Raw genomic sequence first — 20,874 nt, forward strand, 5'->3', positions numbered from 1 at the left:
TCTCTTCCAGAGGCTGCACAACTCCCAGCGGCAAGCGGCCGAGGCGGCCTCTCACCTGCCTCCTGGACCAGGCGCCCCAGGGCCTTTGCCAAACGACAGAACAAAAGTCAACGAAACGCAAACCAAGGCGTGTCTGGACCCCCGGGGAGCCCCGCGTCCACGCCGGTCCAACCCCGACCGGACGCGCGGAGAGCCCGGGGCCATCCCCGAGAGAGTGCCGCGGGCTCTGACAGCCGGCTGGGAGCATGCTCAGTCCGTCTCCCCTCACCCACCCTCCCCTCCCCTTAGCCGCACCCCCCTCCCCTCCTCCCAAGCCCGCGCCCAACCCTCGCCCAGCCTGCGGTCCTCCTCCCGGACAGCGTCCCCGCACCCCTGACCCGGCCCGGCGCGCGCTCTGGGGCCCCGGGAGCGCTTTCTGCATTCCGCTCCCCACCCCCCCCTCCTCCTCCTCTTCCTCCTCCCGTCCCCCTCCTCCCCAGGCTGCAGAGGGCGAGGACACGTCAGGGGACATAAATAAATAAATAATTCCATTCACCGGGTGACAGCGTGGTGAACCGGCAGCAGCGCCGGGCGAGGGGGGGCAGGAAGTGAAGAACTGCGGCGCCCACCCGGTGCCCGAATCAGGTAAAGTAAGCACCCCCTGCCAGGGTCGGGAGGAGGAGGAGGAGGAGCAGGAGGAGCAGGAGGAGCAGGAGGAGGGAAGTGTGCAAGGCGTCCGAGAGACCCGAGTCGCGTGAAGAAACACACGCGTGTGGTGGACGAACGCTGGGCAGCCCGAGACCGCGGGCGGCCGCGCGCTGGGCAAATGCGCCCTTATATAGCCACAGCCGAGTCTGCAGCCGCCCGGGTGCTGCGGACAAGGCCGCGTGTGTGCGCGCGCGCGAGCGCGGGCCGGGAGGCTGCAGGGGTGGGGGGTGTGGGAGCGGTGGGACTGGGGGGTCCCCGGTGGGGGCCCGAGCCTCGTACACCGTCCACAAGCCAACAGCTGGGCGCCGGGACCCCACGGCTCCGCACTGCGCTGCGCGGTCACCCTGGGCTCCCTCCAGACGCGTCCCCAGTGACGCTTCCCCAGCATCTCAGCCCCGACCGGATCACACTGGGGTGGGGTCCTCGGCGCAGAGGGTGGAGACAGGGGTGGTGTGAGCGTGTCGAGGGCGGGTAAAGGGCTTTCTTTCTTTCTTTCTTTCTTTCTTTCTTTCTTTCTTTCTTTCTTTCTTTCTTTCTCATTATTTTATCAGATGACTCAAGAGGCTGGAAGGAAGGAGAGGATGAAATACTTGGGTGTTGACTTCCTTCTGTTTTGATCCCTAGGCAGCATGGCAGAGGGAAGGCAGACTGAAAAGGTAGATGTGGGCTAGGCCTGCTGTGAGGACCTGGCAAAGCCTAGAAGGGCCTGTCCTACCAGGGTTTCTGGGGTTTCTGGGGTCTCTGCCTCATACTTGGGCATCCATCCCAGGTTAGGAAGTGCCGGTAGCTGAGAGGCTGCTCACTGGAGAACTGTCTGTCTGCTCCAAAGATGTAAGGCAACTTGCATCTCCATCCCTTTCCTACTTCAGCTCCTTAGAGCTTGGGCAGGGGGTGGGGTGGGGGGGGGCAAGGAACATCTTTCTAAGGCCACTTTTTTCTGGGTAGGACCAGGGAAGGAAATTTGTGATATTTTTGTTCTTTCAGGAAAATTAAAATCACACACAGAGCAGGAAATAATGAACCCTATCCTACGCATGTTTTGTTTCCTTTTCTGGAGGTATTCCTTTCTCTCTTGGGTCCAAAAAAAGAGATGCAGCAGAGGAATAAAAATAGCAGGCAATGATGAGCTTTGCATGAGAGAAGACTGGGAAAAGAGGAAATCGTAGGCTCAAATCCTCTTTCCTGACATGCCTGCCAGGCTTCCTGGCTAAGCCCACATAGAACTCATTTGCCAACTTTCAACCTTCAGGCTGGGTTAAATGTTGCCTGTGTCCCTGAACTATCAGAGTGTACTTAGGAAAAGACTGGCTGAAAACTTCCGAGGTGGGTGTAAGCTGTCAAGGGCAGATAAGGGTGACGAAGGTGACTCATGTTTAGCTCTGATGAAGCAATCCCCACTCCACTTTCTGCGTCTGAGCATATTGCAGAATCACTAAGTGAGAGGGCAATTGAATGAGCTCGCTAAAGCAACATTGTAACCACAGGCAACTCTAGTGTCTTGTGTAACCGCTTCTCAAGTCAGAAAGCACTTTTTTCCCCCCAAATAGTCACATGAACAGTTTGTAGTAATCTACCGTGCTTTTCTCCTGCTGAATGTTTTAATCATGAGGAATGGTTTGAAATTGTAACACCACTTTCTAATGCCCCAATTAGTCCATCTACCTTTAAATTTACTCAGGTTATTCTAGATAGGTTGCACTTAACTCTATTACGGTATCTGGCCTGTATTTTTAGTCTTGAACCCTTCCAGAACTCGAGAGGGCAAGATGACCTAAAGCCATGCCCTGTCATGGATAGTTTTATTCTCAGATGTGAAGGTGAAATAAAATGGTGTCTTCTGAATGGCAATGAAGGATTCAAGCACCAGTTCATAGCAAAGAAAGGAATTAAAATATCTAGTGAGGCCAAGACTTCAAGCTTGTTCCTACATTTTTGGCAGGCTGAACCATATAAGTAATCTTAGCCTCATCTTTCCTTATCCAGAAAGTGGGATTGGTCCCAGCCACTCTGCAATGTATTGTGAAGAATAAACCACGAAAAACATGCAAAATGTAAGAGAGGTATTTTGGACTCCTGCAATGATGCCAGACACTTTATAGGGACTGCTAAAATGAATGAACTGCACTCTCAATCATCTAGGGTGATCTTTGTCCTAACATATTTGAATTCTAGTTTTCCATTTCCTTTTTTCTTCAAACATAGAACACAGACACACACATTAAAGAGTATTGCAGTTATAAGAAATGTTTCTAATATTTACCAACAAGTGGATTTGAGGAAGTGCCTGGCTCAGAAATTTGCATATTCAGCCTCATTTGTCTGTTAAGGAAGACTCTGTATAAACAATAATGGAAAATTTTTCTCCCTGATATAAGAGGACGATATTTCTTCCCTACAGACTATTTTTTGACAACAAATCAATTTCTAGTCTTTTAGAAAATAGACTGAGCTACAATTTTTCTATACTTTGGACAGATTCACTCAATTCGTTCCTCAACACCTGAAATATAGTAATTTTTGTTAACATCTTAGAAAGTTCAGCATACTTTTGCCACTGTTTTCTGGCAACACATGAAAGCACTAGGAGATATGTCTGTCCATAGCCACACTTTCAGAAGAGAGGTTTTGGCCAATGCCAGGCCATTTTATGTTGCTTTAACAAAACATTTGTTGCTGGATAAGAAATAGATGCCAGAAAACGGAAGGTACCAATAGCATGGTGCAAACATCTTCAGCAGCATCTCCAGATGGCGGAAAAGTGGAAAGGCAAGTGGTATATTTCAAAGAGGCTCAAGTACATGGCAGTGGCTTTGTCTTTATGGTAGAGAGTCAATTTTCATGTGTCCTAATTCACTCTTGTCACTTGGGCATTAATCCTTTAAGAGTGAAGTTCTATGCCTCCAAATGCCTTTTAAAGGCCCTGGGATATTGAGATAGCCCAACACCATTTTGTAGGTAGGGGGAATCAAATATCAGCATGGATTTGGCTAGGAACAAGACATATTCAAGCCATAGCATGTACTAATTGTCAAGTTGGGGCAAGCACCCAGGGAATCTATCTAGCCTTAGTTACTACACAGAGCTTACTTACAGCCTTTAAGAAGCCATTCAGGGAAAGGACATTGCCTACTGGCTTTTCCATTGTGTACTGCCACTATGGGAACATGGAACAACTGATTATAGGAAGAATGAAGTAAAGTGTAATGGAAGCAGATTTGGAAGGAAAGAGAAAAAGAAAGGAGCTGAAGACAGAAAGAGTTATATTCGGCCTTTAACTCTGAATCTAGCCTGAAATCAAAGAAGGACTGTCTCCAGGGCAGGGTAGGTGAATCTCTTTTGAAGAGTCATTCATTTCATCTAGTCATCCGTTTTTAGGTGGTGATAGATTGGCAAAAGTTGATTGACCTAAACATCAAAAGAAAACTACTCAGCATGAACAAGGAAAAGAAAAGGAATGAAAAGAAAGAAAGAAAGAAGGAAGGAAACAATGGGTGACAGAATAACAAAAGAAAGATAAGATAAAAGGAAGGAAATAAGAAGAAAGGAAGGAAGGAAGGATTAAAAGAAAAATTCACCCTGTATTCCCACTTATGAAGTAATTTGCGTCCATCTGAACTATTTTGTAGCTTGATCTGGGTTTCTCTTAAATCAGGCATTTCATGTTACCTGGAATTATAATTCATCCTGAGCTATACTATCTGTAAATCGTGACCACATAGAACTCCTGCAGATACAGGGATATGAGAATGGATAAGAAGCTCTAAACGTAGAAGCTACAATATCTAGCTTGTCTACAGTATGATCTTGGACTCGGTCACTTAACCAGTCATGGCCAACTGAGGAACCATTCTAAATCTTGGATTTTCAGTTGTTTAGGCAAAAATGACCAATTTTGTTTGTTGGTTGCAAAGATAATACTGTCTGTGAACTGTGCGTGTTAGTTCAGTAGCAACAATACCTAGTAGCTGTTGATTATATTACACATTTGACATTATAGCTTTTTATAAGGATGATGGACTTATTCTTCAAAACAGATTTTTGGAAGTTCGTGGAGGTCTCAACTCTCTCATTAGATTAGATAACTTGCTAAATAGCATAATAAAACATTAAGTGAAGTCCTTTTTGAGAGGTCATCTGGATGACCTCAAAAATGGATCCAAGTGATTAAGAAACCTGTTGGAAACCAGCGTACTAATTCTTTGTGAATAATAGCTTTGCCCTTTAACTCCAAAAATCTCAGATCCATCTTTGCAATGATTCCCCTGAGTGGTGATTCTCAAGATTTTATGTCCCTGAAGCCTGTAGTTATAGTATGAGATAATAGCTTAATGTGGATCATTGTCTAGAAGAAAAAAATAACATTTACTACATTAAAAGAAAAAACAAACAATGTGGAAAAGTTCCCATAAGAGCTGTAATAACCAAGAGTCAAGGAAAAGGGGCTGAGGATGGGACATCCTGGTAGGAAATTTGCCGAATATGAGAGAAGCTCTGGGTTTCAGAAGCAACATTAAAAAAAGGGATGGGGGGATAGAGGGGGAAGAAAATATGAAAAAAAACCAAAACCTTGGAAAAAACATTAGCCACAAGTTGAAGAAATTGAATTAGTTCTACTAAAACCAGTCCAGCTACAGACAGTCAACTTGTACTTGGGTAGACCAGAGACAATTTCAACATTTTTACAAATAACCAGTGAGTGCTTGTAATCAGTGTGCACTTTTTCAGCTAATGTTCCTGATGTCATACCAACACTCCTATTTAATATTCATTAAAATCCCAAAGATCTTGTAGGAACAATTGAATGGAATCCACCAGCTATTACAACAGATACAGATTTGTATAAAATGCTTGATGTTGAAGCGTATGAAATTTTCTAAGAATATATGAATATGCCTTTTCCCAGAATCAGATTCTAATCCACACTGCTTACTCTGTGGAAGGGTGACTTAGTCATCTCTAGTCACAGTGAAATACCCGAGGTGGCTGACTTTCAAAGAGAAAGTGTTATTCTTTTTTGTTTGTTTGCTTGTTTTGCTTGCAGTTGCAAAGGTGCAGGGATCAGATGGAGGTGGTGGCTATCAGTTTGGGATTTGGTGAGAATGGCAGATAGTGTGGTGAGAGTGTGTGCAGGAAGAAGGGATCACATCCGGGAATCAGGAGGAAGACAGATACAGTCAGATTGGCACACGCGCATGCTTGCGCATGCACACACACACACACACACACACACACACACACACACACGCACACACACACACTGGGGTCCTCTATTAGGGCATGCTTCCCAGTGATGTAAGGACCTACCAGAAACTTCTTTCTTCCACTATTGCCTCCATCGGGATCAAACCTTTAATTGATGGATCTTTGGGGGAGACATTCAACATGGAAACCACTGCAAATGTTAATCTATATGAAGCAAGTACCCTCTGAGTAATTGCCTTGAAATCCCATTCTTTTGGAACTAGATTAGATCTGAATAATAGCCAAACTAAAAGATGTACATTTGACAGGTTATCTAGGAACTGGATAATATTCAAATATGCCTTGTTGACCATAAATTTGCTAAAATTTCACACACTGAAGTTCTATTCTCTTCTTCTTGAATAAACCCAAATCTCGTGTTCAGGTGGAGAACAGTATTGCATGACAGTGTTTCTCAGCTGGTGGGATTCATGCCATCTGCATTTGAGGTGGGACCCATATTTTCATTATTTAGGATTGCCTCTTTCATCCCAAATGTCTTCCAGGCTGATTATAACAAATTATCACAAACTAGATTATTTACAAACAATAGAAATTAATTCCTTGCCATTCTGGAGGCTGGATGGAAGCCTGAGGCTGGAATGAGAAGCATGGCTGGGTTGAGATGGGGTCTTAGGACTCTACCTCATGACCTATGTACCTCTCCAAGGTCCTGATTACCCTGTTGATACCATTACCAGTGGGTAAGGATTTCAAAGTATGAGTGGGTAGAGTTTCCCTCATCATTGTAACCCTAAAACAGAAAGAAAACAAATAAAACCCTTCTGCATTCTAACACTTTTCTTTATAGAATGAGACTAGCAGTGATGGAAAGATATGGCCATTATGATCAGACCTAGAATATTTAAGGAATAATACTTAGGACAAGAATAACCTCAGATAAAATAGTTTGTTTTCTCCAAAAAAATAATAACCTTGTACAAAAAACTGATTTTATAGCATGGGTTGTTTATTTATAAAATAAGGAAGTATTAGCATTATTAATAATTATTATATCATGAATAATGATAACCTCATTGAGCCCCTGGCTTCCACATCTTCCTTTGCTTTAAACTGTCAGCATCTTTGATTTATCTTTGTTCCTTGTCTTCCTCTCTGGTTGAGCTTTGCAGCTTCTTCCCCCACTCCTCCTTTTACCTCTTAATCGATACAACGTACTCACCTCTATTTTGGGTTTTTCTTTTGTCTTATCCTGTTGGTTGGCCAGCTCTTGTCTACTTGGCTTCTGTTTTTGTATCATTAGGTGTAACTCTCAAGTCATTCAAACTCTTGGCCTTTGTAGATATTTCCAGCTATTTGCTGGACAGCTCCTTTTGCTGTGCTGTGGACATCTTCAATACCCTACCATTTATTCTTTTTTTATCACTCTTCTTTCTTTGACCTGTGTTGATTTTATTAATTTAGCATTATTCTGGTGTAGAAGTTTTGGAGACTCCATCTTCCCTTCCTGGCTTTATGTCTAACCATCTTCCCTTCCTGGCACTGTGTCTAACAATCACTATCCAGAATTTATCAATTATGTACTGAAAACACATGTCATCAAATACATTTGCCACAGCACACCTCACCTTCTGTCTGGATGTAATCCTAACCAGCTTTTCCAAGCTCATCTCTTACTGCCACCACACTCATGTCAAACCAGACAGTTCCCTATGCTTCCTTCATCCATATCTACCCTATGTATTTCCTGCCCATATTACTCAATATGTTGTTCTTTCATCACAGTGCCCCCTGAATTCCTACTATTTCCATTTCTAGAAATGGAAGGCAAATCTCACTCTCCTTAGCTGACTTTCCACACCACATTCAGATTTCTCCTGAACTCTTTGGGTAGGTGAAAGGCGTTTCCCAAAATTGTGGTAATGTTTCATTCCTAATGTCCTAGTTGTTGTGAACATTTAGTTATAGTTGCTTTTGTGTTAAGTTTTAAGTTTCACAGCATACTACACATTTCTGGATGGTAGGATAACAACCTATTCATATTGATGCATCCTTAAGCAGTTTGGTGGAATCTGGAATTGTAAGGAATTAGGGAACATCTGAGTGATGTTCTGCTTTCAGTGTATTTGAAAAACATCAATGGCTTATTTCAAGTACAACTTAAAAAAGTTTCAATTGTGACTAATTTCTTCTTGTTCTTCCAAGATTGTTTACCCAGTTTTCTGGGGTCAAGAAAATGAATTGTTCTCTAAGTTGAATGGTAGCTTATATACCTATATTGATAAATCGCATATTATCTCAATTGACTCATCCACCTATCTGCCCTCCCTCCCTCCTTCCCTCCCTTCTTTCCTTTCCTTTCCTTTCCTTTCCTTTCCTTTCCTTTCCTTTCCTTTCCTTCCCATTTTTGTCCTACTACTGTGGCTTGAACTCAGGGCCTTATACACAGTGTCAGCTTTCTTGCTCATGTTGGTGTTTTACTAATTGATCCATATCTCCTGCCTGGTTTCCAGTGTCTTTTTGCTGATTAATTAATGATAGAGCCTCACAGACATTGTGCCTTAGCTGAAAAGTTCTCAGCCTTCTGAGTAGGTAGAACTGCAGGCATGGGTTACTGGTGCTCTGCTCTACTCAGTTTTTCTATCACTGCTTCCTGTGACCTGCTTAAACAATTTAACACGTCTATTGTATTTTGGAAGCATTTACTTTTAGAAAAGTAGGCAAACTTATAGACTACTTTAGGGGTCACAGTGGATATAAATATTGGAATAGGTGTTCGTGGCATAGCCAGCCATTGATAAAATCTCTTCAGGAAAAGTAGATGGTGCTAGCTCAAGGTGGATATAGGGATCTGTTTTGGGGGAAATCTGTTATCGTAGTGCCAAACATTCTTTTTTCTCCATGGCCCTCAGTGTAGTGAAAGAATTGATGAAGGAACCGCAGGAAACCATTTAGGAAAGGTCACTTTAAGTCTTGGTTAAAATCAGAGATTGCCACTCAATACAATTTTCTTCTTTGTAATAAATCACGTCAAATTTACAACAACGAATGAGCCATGTATGTGCATAATAAGTAATAAGTGTAGGGTTACTAGACTGAAGCAGTGCCTTTTAGGTCAAATTATAGTTTTTACTTTTGAGTAAAAATAGCTTGCCTTTATTGGACACTTCTGTACGTCAGGCATCACTTTAAGTACTTTCATCTTCAAAACCTTCAGAGGAAGCCTGATTATTCCCCTCAGGTTCCACACAAGAGGATTAGTGAGTTAGGGTGAAATAATCTGCCCAATTGTGCCTATGTGTGAATGACAACTGTGGTCTAGATTTTAATCTATTCATGACAATACATTTTCATGATTAGCATTTTCAAACAATAATGTACCAGTGAAGTTTAAGACATTCTACAGGAAGGAAATTTGAGAGATGTTTAAAAATGAGATTATTCAAGGACAATAGATTTCGATCTGTTAAAAATACACAGTAAGCAGAAACGAAAAGCACTTTCCTTACTAGGAAGTGAAGGAAGTATTAACTTCTTCATGCCCCTGAACCTAAGGATGCTGGAAAACCATGGTGGGGACTGAAAGCAGAGGGCTTAGGATATCATCTTAGCTTTGTTGCAAAGTGGTGGTGGGGAGGTGGACTAGGTAGGAAGGGAAGGGGCCCCCATGGAAGCCCTGGACTGGGAATAGCATTGCATGTATGGACAGGGCAGAATTCAGAGAATTGGGTGTGTAGATGGACAATCTAAAGTGAAGGTGGAATGTGAAAGAAGCCTCTAACCTATTTTAAGCCAGAGAATGCAATCTCTTTACAGTGACATATTCCTTTACTCTGATAGGTCAGAAACTATTTAAGATGTCAGTGAGATGACTGTGAATAAAATAGGCAATTTCATGGTATCCTTTAATTGCTCAAATAATTATACACAAAATCAAAGCAAGATTAAACTGTTCTTGAGCCAACTTTCAGTAGACTTCATCTGTGCAGAGGTCTAGAATCATCTCTCCATAGTCTGTATTATTCTATAGTTTTCTGGTTATTCTCTTCAGCATTTTCTCTATCTCTGTTGTATCTCTGTAGCAAGGTAGATCAGAAACTTTGGAGACTCTGAGCTATCTAAGCAGAATATATAGGCAAACCTTCATAGACTAGGTTTTTCTTCACTTTGAAAATAATGAGTAAAGCCTACTTTATGGTTTGTTGTCTGAGAGTAACTAATGCTTGTGACTCATGATAATTTCAGCAATTTTTATCCTGCTTATATTTCAGGGGAATTTTCAGGAAAAATCTTCTTTATTCTTTGGAATTTACATCCTCTGTAAAGAAACTTTTGTGTTATAGAGTCAGTCAGTCACATAGCCTGAGCTAAATAGGAGGTTCACAAAATAAACACTGCTGATTTTACATTAATGAATATATTTCAGTATGTAAAAATGGGGTTGGAGGATATATAGGAGGAAATTTAGTACAGTATAGATGCTGTAAATTATGTGTTGGATTTTTCACTTTGCTACAATGTTAGTACTGTCAACTGGGAAAATATCCCAAGAGGACTATAAAATGGGAATTTGTAAGATGTAATAGTACATAGAAGTACATTCACAAAGGACTGAGAAAGACAATCATTTCAACGTGACCTAGAGATATTTGCACACATTAAAATACAAAACATATGCTAACATAATTACTGATACCATTTAAGTGTCTCCTACATGTCTGCTATCTTTCTGTAGAGTATCATTATCATGTCAGATAGATGATACTCATTCACAGACAGGCAGAATAAGGACTCAGCCAGAAGAGCCATCCATTAGAGCACCTCAAGAGCCAGTGCTTCAATAGCTGTTATAGAAGTTCAGGGATCACGCTGCTGGCCACCAGATATGATGTCCATATCTTCAATAAAGGCAAGCCATTAAATAATTAAGCACTGCTGCATGAAGTATGATGCACACAGATCTGGTCAAAATATATGTGAGACATCTTTCCTGGTCTCTTGTCTCCCCCTGTACCAAATCTATCATTTTAGACATATTATGTTCGTTTGCATGTATGCATTTTAAATGTAATTTAATTCAGAGTAGAATTACGTGTTAAAATAAATAAGGGTTATAAAATGGTAACTTCTCTGTATATCACCTTTATAATAATCGTTTAAAAAATGTTAACCAAGAAAGAACTATAGAAGATATAGAAAATTACAGTTTAAAACAGAGGCAGGCAGTGTTTTTGTTTGGGGGAGTCTATTCTGTTGCTTGAAGCTAAAGAAAACTAAAACAACTTTTTGAATAAAGTGTTCAGAGACTTGTTCATTTCCTTATTTTTTTTGTGACTACTTTGTAGCAATAGGGAAGAATTGGAATGTTGTAATTTAGCCTGCAAAGTTTAAAATATTTACTCTCTGGCACTTTAAGGAACGATATTTGATCTAGGGTTTTAGCAGAGAGATAGTTTGTTCTGTGATGGGGAAATGGAAGGAGGCTTTAGGGAAAGAAGTAGAATTTGTTTTGGAGCTGTGAGGTAGGTGGGATGATTAAGTGAAGAGAGGAGGCAATCACCGAACTTGCCACAAACTCAAAGCCAGAGCTCCAGGATAAAAACAAAAGTCTGCAAGATTAAGGGATATAGCAATAATATATTCTCTAATTAATAGTTACAATTATATATATATATTGTGCACACAACTAAATGTCAGCCTTATCTCATAAAAACCTACAATAGCTCAGATAACTTAATTAAAAGCAAAAAATTCACGTAAAAGCTACATGATTAATAAGATGATCTTTATACAGTAACACCAAGAAAGTAAGTCTTTTAAAAGGAGAGAGTCTTGTAGAGAATACATTGATAGAAATATACATTTACAATTTTAGAAAATCAAATATTTTAATGTCTTCAGCCATGCAATTTATTTCACTTTTTTTCCTTCAAACATTGTGTCGTTGACTGAAATTTGAGCCAGATTTTACTGCAAATATTTCTGCAACAGATTTTTATTGAACAAACTGTTTCTTTCTGTCTCTGTAACTTTATACTACTCTTTCTCTCTTTGATTTCTCTCTTAATATCCTGTGTGGTCTCATCTATTTTTCTTCCTTTTTCTGTAAGACTCCTTCCTAATAATTGTATAGGTCCCATTTATCTGTTGTATAGCCTTTTTGATATGGCAATAAAGTGCATGGATGTATTTTTCTAAATTAAAGACTTCTTTTACATGAAAATGAATAAATCAAAACTAGCAGCAGTTGTCTCTTTTACTCTAGGGGGCACACTCTTAGAGTCCAGTGGGGGGAGGGGGTTGCCTAAAACTGAGTCTTATAAATACTTGATTTTTCCTGCATATATAGGGGATCAACTTCCACCTTTTCATTTAAAAAATCTGTCTATGGTTTCTGTTATATATGAAGCACCAGCATCACTCCTCATGTGTGCTCGGGCATACGAGACTTATTTTATCCAATAAAATAAGGATTATTTGGACACAGATGCTAAATTCTGCCACAGTTGGCTTGATAACTCTGTAGACCACTGAGTGAGGATGGGGTAGGTAAAGAAGGCAAAATGGTTACTCTGTCTACATAGGAGAGAGGGGGAAGCAGGGAACGGTGTCCTCATACACTGTGCTTTGTTAGAAAGGCTTACCATATAAAACTTATAAGTTGTTCATTTCCAAGATTTTCCATTTGATACTTTGGGGCTGTGATTAGCCAGGAGTAATTGATGCTTCAGAATGGGCACCTCTGCTGGGGTATGACCAGATGAGCTGAGGCAGACACATCAGAACTATTTCCATCTCACTAGTGAAGACGACAAATTGATGAGAAAGGAAAAGGTGAATGACTCAGGGGAAGCCGTACAGAGTCTATGACAATATAAGACCATTGTCCCTAGTGGGCTATATTAATATCTCTTTGGAGAGTAACATGGCCATTGTACCACAAGGAGAATGCTAATTACACACATAATGGCCTGCTATAGAGGATACATAGCCATCAGATCTAATGTTTTCATGGCATTGATTTCCATTTCATTGTTCGTTTTTAAGTAAGATATACTGTTCATTTAAAACAAAATATTTTAATGAGAAAACATGTGAATATTTCTTGTACTTAGATTTTTTCTTATATTTTTTATTGTAATTAATAGAAGGGTTACATGATATTTGCCAGATAGATGGTGCATTAATTCCCATACATTGATACCCTTTCACATGTCTTGGTCCCCATTTCCCTCCCCCCCACCCCCACCCCTCATCTTGTTTTCCCCCGTTCCCTATTCAATTTCAAATAACCAAATACAAATATATACAAATCTATCAGGTAACAAAGTGAGATTCTGTAGCAATATGAGATAACCAAGGGACAGCAAAAGAGATGAGAGATAACATAGTACCTTAACAACAACAATCATTCATTATATGGCTTATGTTTCTATATCCTAGAGATCCTATCATTTAGCATCCTACTATACGGCCTTTTGTATCAAGGTTTTGCTCTATTGCAAATCTTAGATTTTTTAAACTAATATCTAATATATCAGACCTGGGTCTGGTATAAATATATGTATATATATATATTTGCATGTGTGTATCTGTGTATATATACATATATATGTATATACACACATGCATTTATATACATATATGAAAATTTTCCCCAGAATGGGAAACCTACTTCCAAATTTCACTCATTTAGAAAATTAATTATGACTCGCCATTAAGGTAGTTCAGTATTTATGCTCAACATTATGCAAATTTGGCCTGTAACTTTCACATAGGCATGAATATTCCCTCCAACTTTAAGCTATTTTAAATTATTTCACTTTTTTTTTTTTTTTTTTTTTTTTTTTGCCATTCCTGGGCTTGGGCTCAGGGCCTGAGCACTGTCCTTGGACTTTCTCAAGGCTAGAACTCTACCACTTGAGCCTCAGCACCACTTCCGGCTTTTTTTTCTATATATGTGGTACCAAGGAATCGAACCCGGGTCTTCATGCATGCTAGGCAAGCACTTTAACCACTAGGCAAAACTCCTGGCCCCTAAATTATTTCACTTTTTATGACTCTTATTTTACTAGTTTTTGTCTTGAAGCAATAATACTTAATGTCTTCTCTGCTGTACATGCAAATAAGGATGTGTAGCCCACAAAATACAACCATACGCATTTTGTGTGCTCTCTGGGTCTAAGAATTTTCAAAAGGATTTACCTTTCAAACTGGAAAGGAGAAAGAGAAGGCAGTAAACAGATTTGGTGCCAGTCATGTGCCCACGATAAGGTCACGAGGACTTTGAGATGTGTCACTCATAGAGTCCTCTAAGGTCTCTGACATTCTGGGCACTGATACCACAATCTACGTTAGAATTTAGTACAGGCTGGTCAGGTATGCTAGGTATTAAGTCTTTATTTCCCTAATCCCCGCCCCCATGAAAACGTTTCTTTGCCATTGACTATTACCTTTTGTAACTTTAGACTCTCTTCTAAGAGAGATTGTCTGAAGTTAGGTATGATGAGAGACCTATCAACGTTGACAGAAATTCACATGGTGAATTTGCTGCCTCTGTGAAGTTAACAGCAATGTCGCAATCATAATGACCTCAGCAGGTCGGGAATCAGGCTTCTCTTGATACCTGTCCATGTTCTGGAAGTGTCGCTGATAGTGTTGTGGTCGCATTAAAAAATCTATGCTTAACCTTTTGCAAAAACAAACAAACAAAAAACAAACATCTTAACACAATGAAGCTTGTGTCGCTTCCGACTTCATGATAGGGGGGACTTTATTCACCCTAAACATTCCAAAGTACCAGAAGGTCCTAAAGGGAGCCAGTTGTAGCCTGTTTGTTGCTTGGTTTTGCACTCTGACCTGGTTCCTGCTCCATGACTTAATTCTGTTGGATCTTGGCATTAACTCTGGCCAGGACCTGGTGACTGTTCTCTGAAATGCCCTTCAGTTTTACTGGAAGGAGAAACTACAAATAACAGTCATGGAAACCTAACAGGTCCCAGAAGCCAAACTGACAAAGAAAGCATAAAGGACACCACCAGCATGAGGTCTGAAGTAACCAGCTTGTTCTTTACTCCCCTGGGCCTGTAACCTTTAGGTATAAATACAGTAAGTGTTTCATTGTGCAGCAATAACACCAAGAGGTTGGTTGCTCTTATTAAAGTATTTACTGAATGTTAAAGCTCACTGATCGTACCTGAATGCCTTCCAAGCAAGACTTTATATCCTCAACTTCAGCAAGAAATAAAATTAGATCATCGCAGAAATTAAAAAAAAATGTTATATGATTCAAAAATCCATGCTGGACAACTAAAGTTGTGTAAATAGCTTTTATTTTCGACAAGTTCTTTAAAAAATTTTAAGAATTGATGGACATTTTAGGTTTTTTTGTGAAAAAATGATAGGTTATTTACAAATATAAAAATGAGCATGATTATTTGAATTTTAAGCTACTTTATTTGTCTATAGTCATGCAAGTAAAACCCCCTCATCATCTGAAGGCACTGCTTGGCTCTTTTACCAATTATTTAATTGTCTCAATCCACTGATTGTGAGAGAGAAAATAAGGAATGATGCCTATTGATGGGAGAAAGAGAATCCATCACTTTTATGATGGAGAAAACTGTCATTCATAAAAGTTCCAGAAACTAACTTTTCTAGAGGAAGCCCATTGAATGAGGAAAGCTACAGTACAAATGAGTTATTTCCATAGTTTTTTCCTAATATTCCATAGAATAAAGGTAACTGGAGCCCATTTCTATTATTACCCTTTGACACTGTATTTTCTAGCATTAAGATATTTGAGAATTAGACAAGACATATAAACATTAGACAATTAAGAAGCATATTCTTCCTGAGAAGATATTTAAGATGGAAAAGGTTTTAAAAGTGTGATTTGTTATATGTGGCGACATAAACGTAGTCTTTGGATAGGTGGATGATTAATTCACAATCTATATTTTTTCCAGTGAATAATCCTTTGAGTTTGTGATGTGAAAATAAAATCACTTCTATGTTTAAATATATGATGTTAGGCATATTTATCCCTATGGTGGGGATAAAAAACATTTTTAATCTATCTGTCTTTTTGTTTTATTTTGCATCTTAGACATGCAACTATATGCAATTGAGTCTTGAGTCAGGGATTCATGTTCTTGCTTAGCTTGTTTGTTCAAAGCTAAGGCTTCCACCACTTGAACCATACCTCCACTTATGGCTTTCCCCCCCTAGTTCATTAGATATAACAGTCTTGCAGATTTATTTACCTGGGCTGGCTTTGAAGAAAGATCCTCAGATATCACCCTCCTGAAAGCTAGGATTACAGTCTTGAGTTTCTTATGCCCATGAGACTATTTGTAAAGATGAAAAGAGTATCTCCCTAACTTCATGAATACGAATAGAATACTATCATCTGTCTTCTCAGCATCATTATGCTCATGTAAAGCTATTTAACCTGGATGGGTAGTAGACTCCATGTATACCAAATAGTCAGGCAATGCAAACATTCAAAATGTTCCAAACTTTACATGAACACCATTTTTGTATAGAAGCTCGTGGCATTCAAATTTTATAGAATGTTATTTAGAAGCCATTGCTTTGAAGAAAGACCTTCATCTTTATAGGTAAATTAGAATGTTGAAAGTGTTATCTAAAGCCCTGAGCACAGCTGAAGAGCACCCAAGAGTATCCAGTTTCATGTTTACAACTCTGTGTTCCATAATATCAGCTGTTTTACAATACACATCAAATAGGTAGCCCCCACCTCCGTTGTCAGACTACAATGATAAATATCAGTCATCTGGTTTAATGAGGTGCTTATATAGTAAATAATCATCATAGTAAAATAATAAATGGAGTTATTGAGGGGAAACTAGTGATCTAGGGTCTGGCCGAATAGACTCAAAATAATGTTTTTTACTTTGTTCTTGAACTTAGGGAACATTTGTAATGGTTATCTTGTGTATTGTTTTAAACTCTCTCTTCCCAATCCATGGGTGTTTCAATGTTAGAAAAATGTCTCAATTTCTCGTGTTTCTGTGAAATGATACATCATACATGGAAGCATCCTAAAAATTGGTGGCAGAAGATCTTATTACTAAAACAGCATTATTTTACCAGTTGTTAACCAACTGGTCCATTTTCCCCTAACTCTAATGATTTTTGCCTCATGGGAGCAGTCACTTAGGATAAATTAAAAATATTATGAAAAAAATATTGAAACTATTTCCTGACATTTGTATCCCAAATTACCTCGCCTTGTATTGCCATATGGCTACATTACTTAATGATCAATTATATGTTTATATTTATTGCTAAGCAACCTATGACATTAACAATGACTTAACAATGTTTTATTCAATAACAGATAAAATACATATAAGTCATCCATACTCAAGAAGCATAGGTCTTAATTTTGATTTTTTTTAACCCATCTACTGAAATCAAGTACAGGAGGAATTTACCTTGTACAAGTCTTAGCATCCGTGAAGGTCATAAACAAAGATTACATGAAGTTAATAGTTTAAATGTGGAGTGTTCCTTTCCAGGTAAAAAGTCATGATAGCAGTTTTAATTAAGTATCTATGCTATTACAGCAGATACTTTCCATTTTAAGTTATCCTGGCAGACGTTGATTGTTAAGATCAAGAATCTTTCAAGAGAAGTGGTGCCAGCATCTTCATTGTGTCTCTTTCTCTAATTGCTTTTTTCTCTGGTTTTGTGAGACTTACTCACAATTTTTGTGATGATACAATTTTGTAAAGTTTCTGCTCCTGCCTGTTCCCATGTCAGGTGTATCTAAGGTGAGCAACAAAATTTCGAGTGACTTTTTTTTAACATAGAGATGTTTACCAAGTACTTTGTAGTCCAGTAGACATTTTAGTTTTTAATCTGATTTATAAAGTTTGGCCTTTTTCTTTCCAGGAGATATGCATTCAAACAAAGGAAAAGTTTCATTCCCAATTTGCCATAGAGACTTAAGCTTCAATTTACCTACTTGGATTACATTATGTGATCTCTCTGTATGAAATTGGATTGTGCCATCTAAGGGACCTGGAAATTATTTAGCCTCAGTTTTTATCCAGTGAGTTAACCCTGGTGAATCTGTGAAAAGCGATTATACAGCTTAAATGAAGAGGTCTACAGGCAAGCAGTGAAGCCATCACCTCCAAAGGCAGCACATTTCTTTTAAGCTGATTACATTTATTCCTAGATTTGTTTGAATATTATTCCAAAAGAGAAAGCACTTATGGATTAGATGCTTCTTGTTATTTACAATTCTATTAGTCTATGAATTAAGCACATTCATTCCAGAACGCCAAGCCTTTGACTTCTTACTGACAAGTTATAAGAGAATCTACGCTTAATCACAGTGACAACACCATCTGTACAGCCCATGATACTTAGTGAACTAAATCAGAAGTGGGTGCTGAGACAATAGGACACCTGCCTCTGAGTTGTGAGCTATAGTGGCACATGTGCAAATGGCAGAAAAATGAAAATGCACAAAACAAGCCAAATCTAACCACAAGTTAGTGTTTTTCAGTGTCTACTGTCTCTGTCTCAATTCCAATTTTGAACAGGTTATATTATGTAATTTATAGACATAAAATAGGGATCACTATAGCTTTTATTTATTTATTTACTCAATTAATTTTCAATATTCATTTCTGTAATAGAGCCAAGTACAATAGAGCTAATCACTTCTCAGGTAGCACATTTATATCATAGGTTCAGTGCCCCAGATCCCATCTCTCCTAGCAGAGCAAGAAAACTACCAAATACAAAGACTCAAGACATTAACACATTAACAGACTATGAAATTTTTCAGAGTTAGTAAAATAGTAGAGACATTTGAGACTAGTGGGCTCCAATCTGAGGTTCCACATTTTAACACTTCTCCATATTCTGAGCATCTAAATTCTTCCAGGCTCCCTGGAGACAGAGAGAGCACTGGCTTGGTTACCCCTAGCTCCCTCTGCAATTGAGTTCTATGTTGATTCTTCAGGGGCCAGAAAAGGGCAGTCTCTGCCTTGTCAATCATAAAAGGTCAAAAGTTGTTTAGCAAGGGAAAAGCAACACAGACACTACTTGTTCATAATTTCATGTGACACAGGAGCTTTCATTCTGAAAACGGCGAAGTCCCAGGGTGAGTGAAGTTATTATTTTCCTGTCTGGGTTTGAAGAAGCATGGGTCAGCTGTGTAAAGCTGTTTGAATAATAAGGGTGAGCTTTACCAGTGATAAACGAAGGGGAGGAAGCTCAGAAATACATTTCTTTTCAGACGTCATTCTTGGCCTTTCTAAGCAGCGTCTATTCCAGCTATAGTAAAGATCACTTTCTGCAGTAGGGGAAGGGGCAGGGTAGTCCTTATGAATTACAATCAAACAGAGTAGATCAGATCAGAGGATGTCTTTATGGCTTGCTCTTATACAAAATGTTTGGGAGGAATTTAGGAAAAAATATTTGTAGGCATTTTGGCTGAGATAAAAAGGTTTCTATGCCTTTTTTTTTTGCCAGTCCTGGGCTTGAGCTCAGGGCCTGAGCACTGTCCTTGGATTTTCTCAAGGTTAGAGCTCTACCACTTGAGTCTCAGCACCACTTCCAGCTTTTTTCTATGTATGTGGTACCAAGGAATCGAACCTGGGTCTTCGTGCATGCTAGGCAAGCACTTTAACCACTAGGCCAAACTCCTGGCCCTCTATGCCTTTTCTTAGAAAGAGAAAAGTTCTGTGGCTTTGCTTTGCAGGGTATATGGCACAGGAATGAAAACCTAAAGACAGGAGAGCAGCTAGCATACCAGCTATGGTATGCATTTGAATTACTAACATGAATGATAGGTGTCTGTGGCTTTCACTTTCATCCTAGCTACTCAGGAGGCAAAGAACTGGAAAAACTCATGGGCCGGGAGTTTGGCCTAGTGGTTAAAGTGCTTGCCTAGCATGCATGAAGACCCGGGTTCGATTCCTCAGTACCACATACATAGAAAAAAGCTGGAAGTGGTGCTGAGGCTCAAGTGGTAGAGCTCTAGCCTTGAGAAAACCCAAGGACAGTGCTCAGGCCCTGAGCTCAAGCCCAGGACTGGCAAAAAAAAAAAAAAAAAAAAAGAGAACTGGAAAAACTCAGTTCAAAGCCAGTCGTGACACATACAAGTAACAAGACTTGATGCATGGGTCCTGCTATTATTTTCTGACATCTAGACTTTCATGTTTCTTGGAAGAAGTTTTAATATCTATAACCACGCCTAGGTTGCATGAACACCCACTGTGTACAACAGTCTTGTGGACAGAGTCCTTGTTTTTGTTACACACTCTCCCTCATTACCAGTACTTATAAAATTCCCTCTCTTCTATAGGCCTCTGCAATCATCAAATGATTTTCATTTTGTACTAGACTTGCTAAACTAGTTATTTCTCTTTCTTTCCTAGATGTTAAGGATCCTGGGAGGTGAGCCTTTTAGATTATCTAAGTGTGTAGATGCTGATGGTTCCTGAGTTTAAAAGATCTAAACATCAGCTTTCAAAGATGAACTTTCATTAAACTATGAAGACTTTTGCTGTGTAGGAACTAGGAGAGTGTATGCTTTTCATCCTCTTTGTCTGTTTCAGTGAGGTAATAGGTATAAGTAACCATGCATATTATGCCTATTCATGCTAATCCAGTGACAGAAAATCATCTGTTTTAAGGCGCTCCACTTTTTAGCCCTATTTGCTGCATTTCCTTCTACGTGTATAACTCTGTCTTTTTCTCCCCCACACCATCATCCAAATTCACACACAGGTTTGTCTTCTCTGATCTTTCAAGGTGAAGTAAACATGAAATGAATATCTTAGTTTCCACCAAATGCTATGCTCAGGCTACAAGGCTGTCTAAATGTGCTTCCCATGTACTATACCCCATGCTCAAAGTAAGGTAAAGGTAAATAGTTAACCAAGCTAGAAAAGTGTCTTTTAATGAAGGGTAAGCTAACATTAGATACCTTTATTT

At 39.4% G+C, this 20,874-nt stretch overlaps 1 protein-coding gene across 1 annotated transcript in view; it reads left to right on the forward strand.

The window, feature by feature from the left end:
• Positions 1–505: 505 nt before the first annotated feature.
• Slc16a7 (solute carrier family 16 member 7) overlaps positions 506–20,874 on the forward strand; it is a 130,884-nt gene continuing 110,515 nt past the window's right edge. Inside the window, exon 1 of the mRNA XM_090327804.1 lies at positions 506–624. The gene's annotated coding sequence lies outside the window, so the exon portion shown is untranslated. The remainder of the gene's footprint in view (positions 625–20,874) is intronic.

Source organism: Megascapheus bottae, chromosome 2 (assembly GCF_031878675.1).
Source record: "Megascapheus bottae isolate mThoBot1 chromosome 2, mThoBot2.hap1, whole genome shotgun sequence".
Classification (NCBI taxonomy): Eukaryota; Metazoa; Chordata; class Mammalia; order Rodentia; family Geomyidae; genus Megascapheus; species Megascapheus bottae.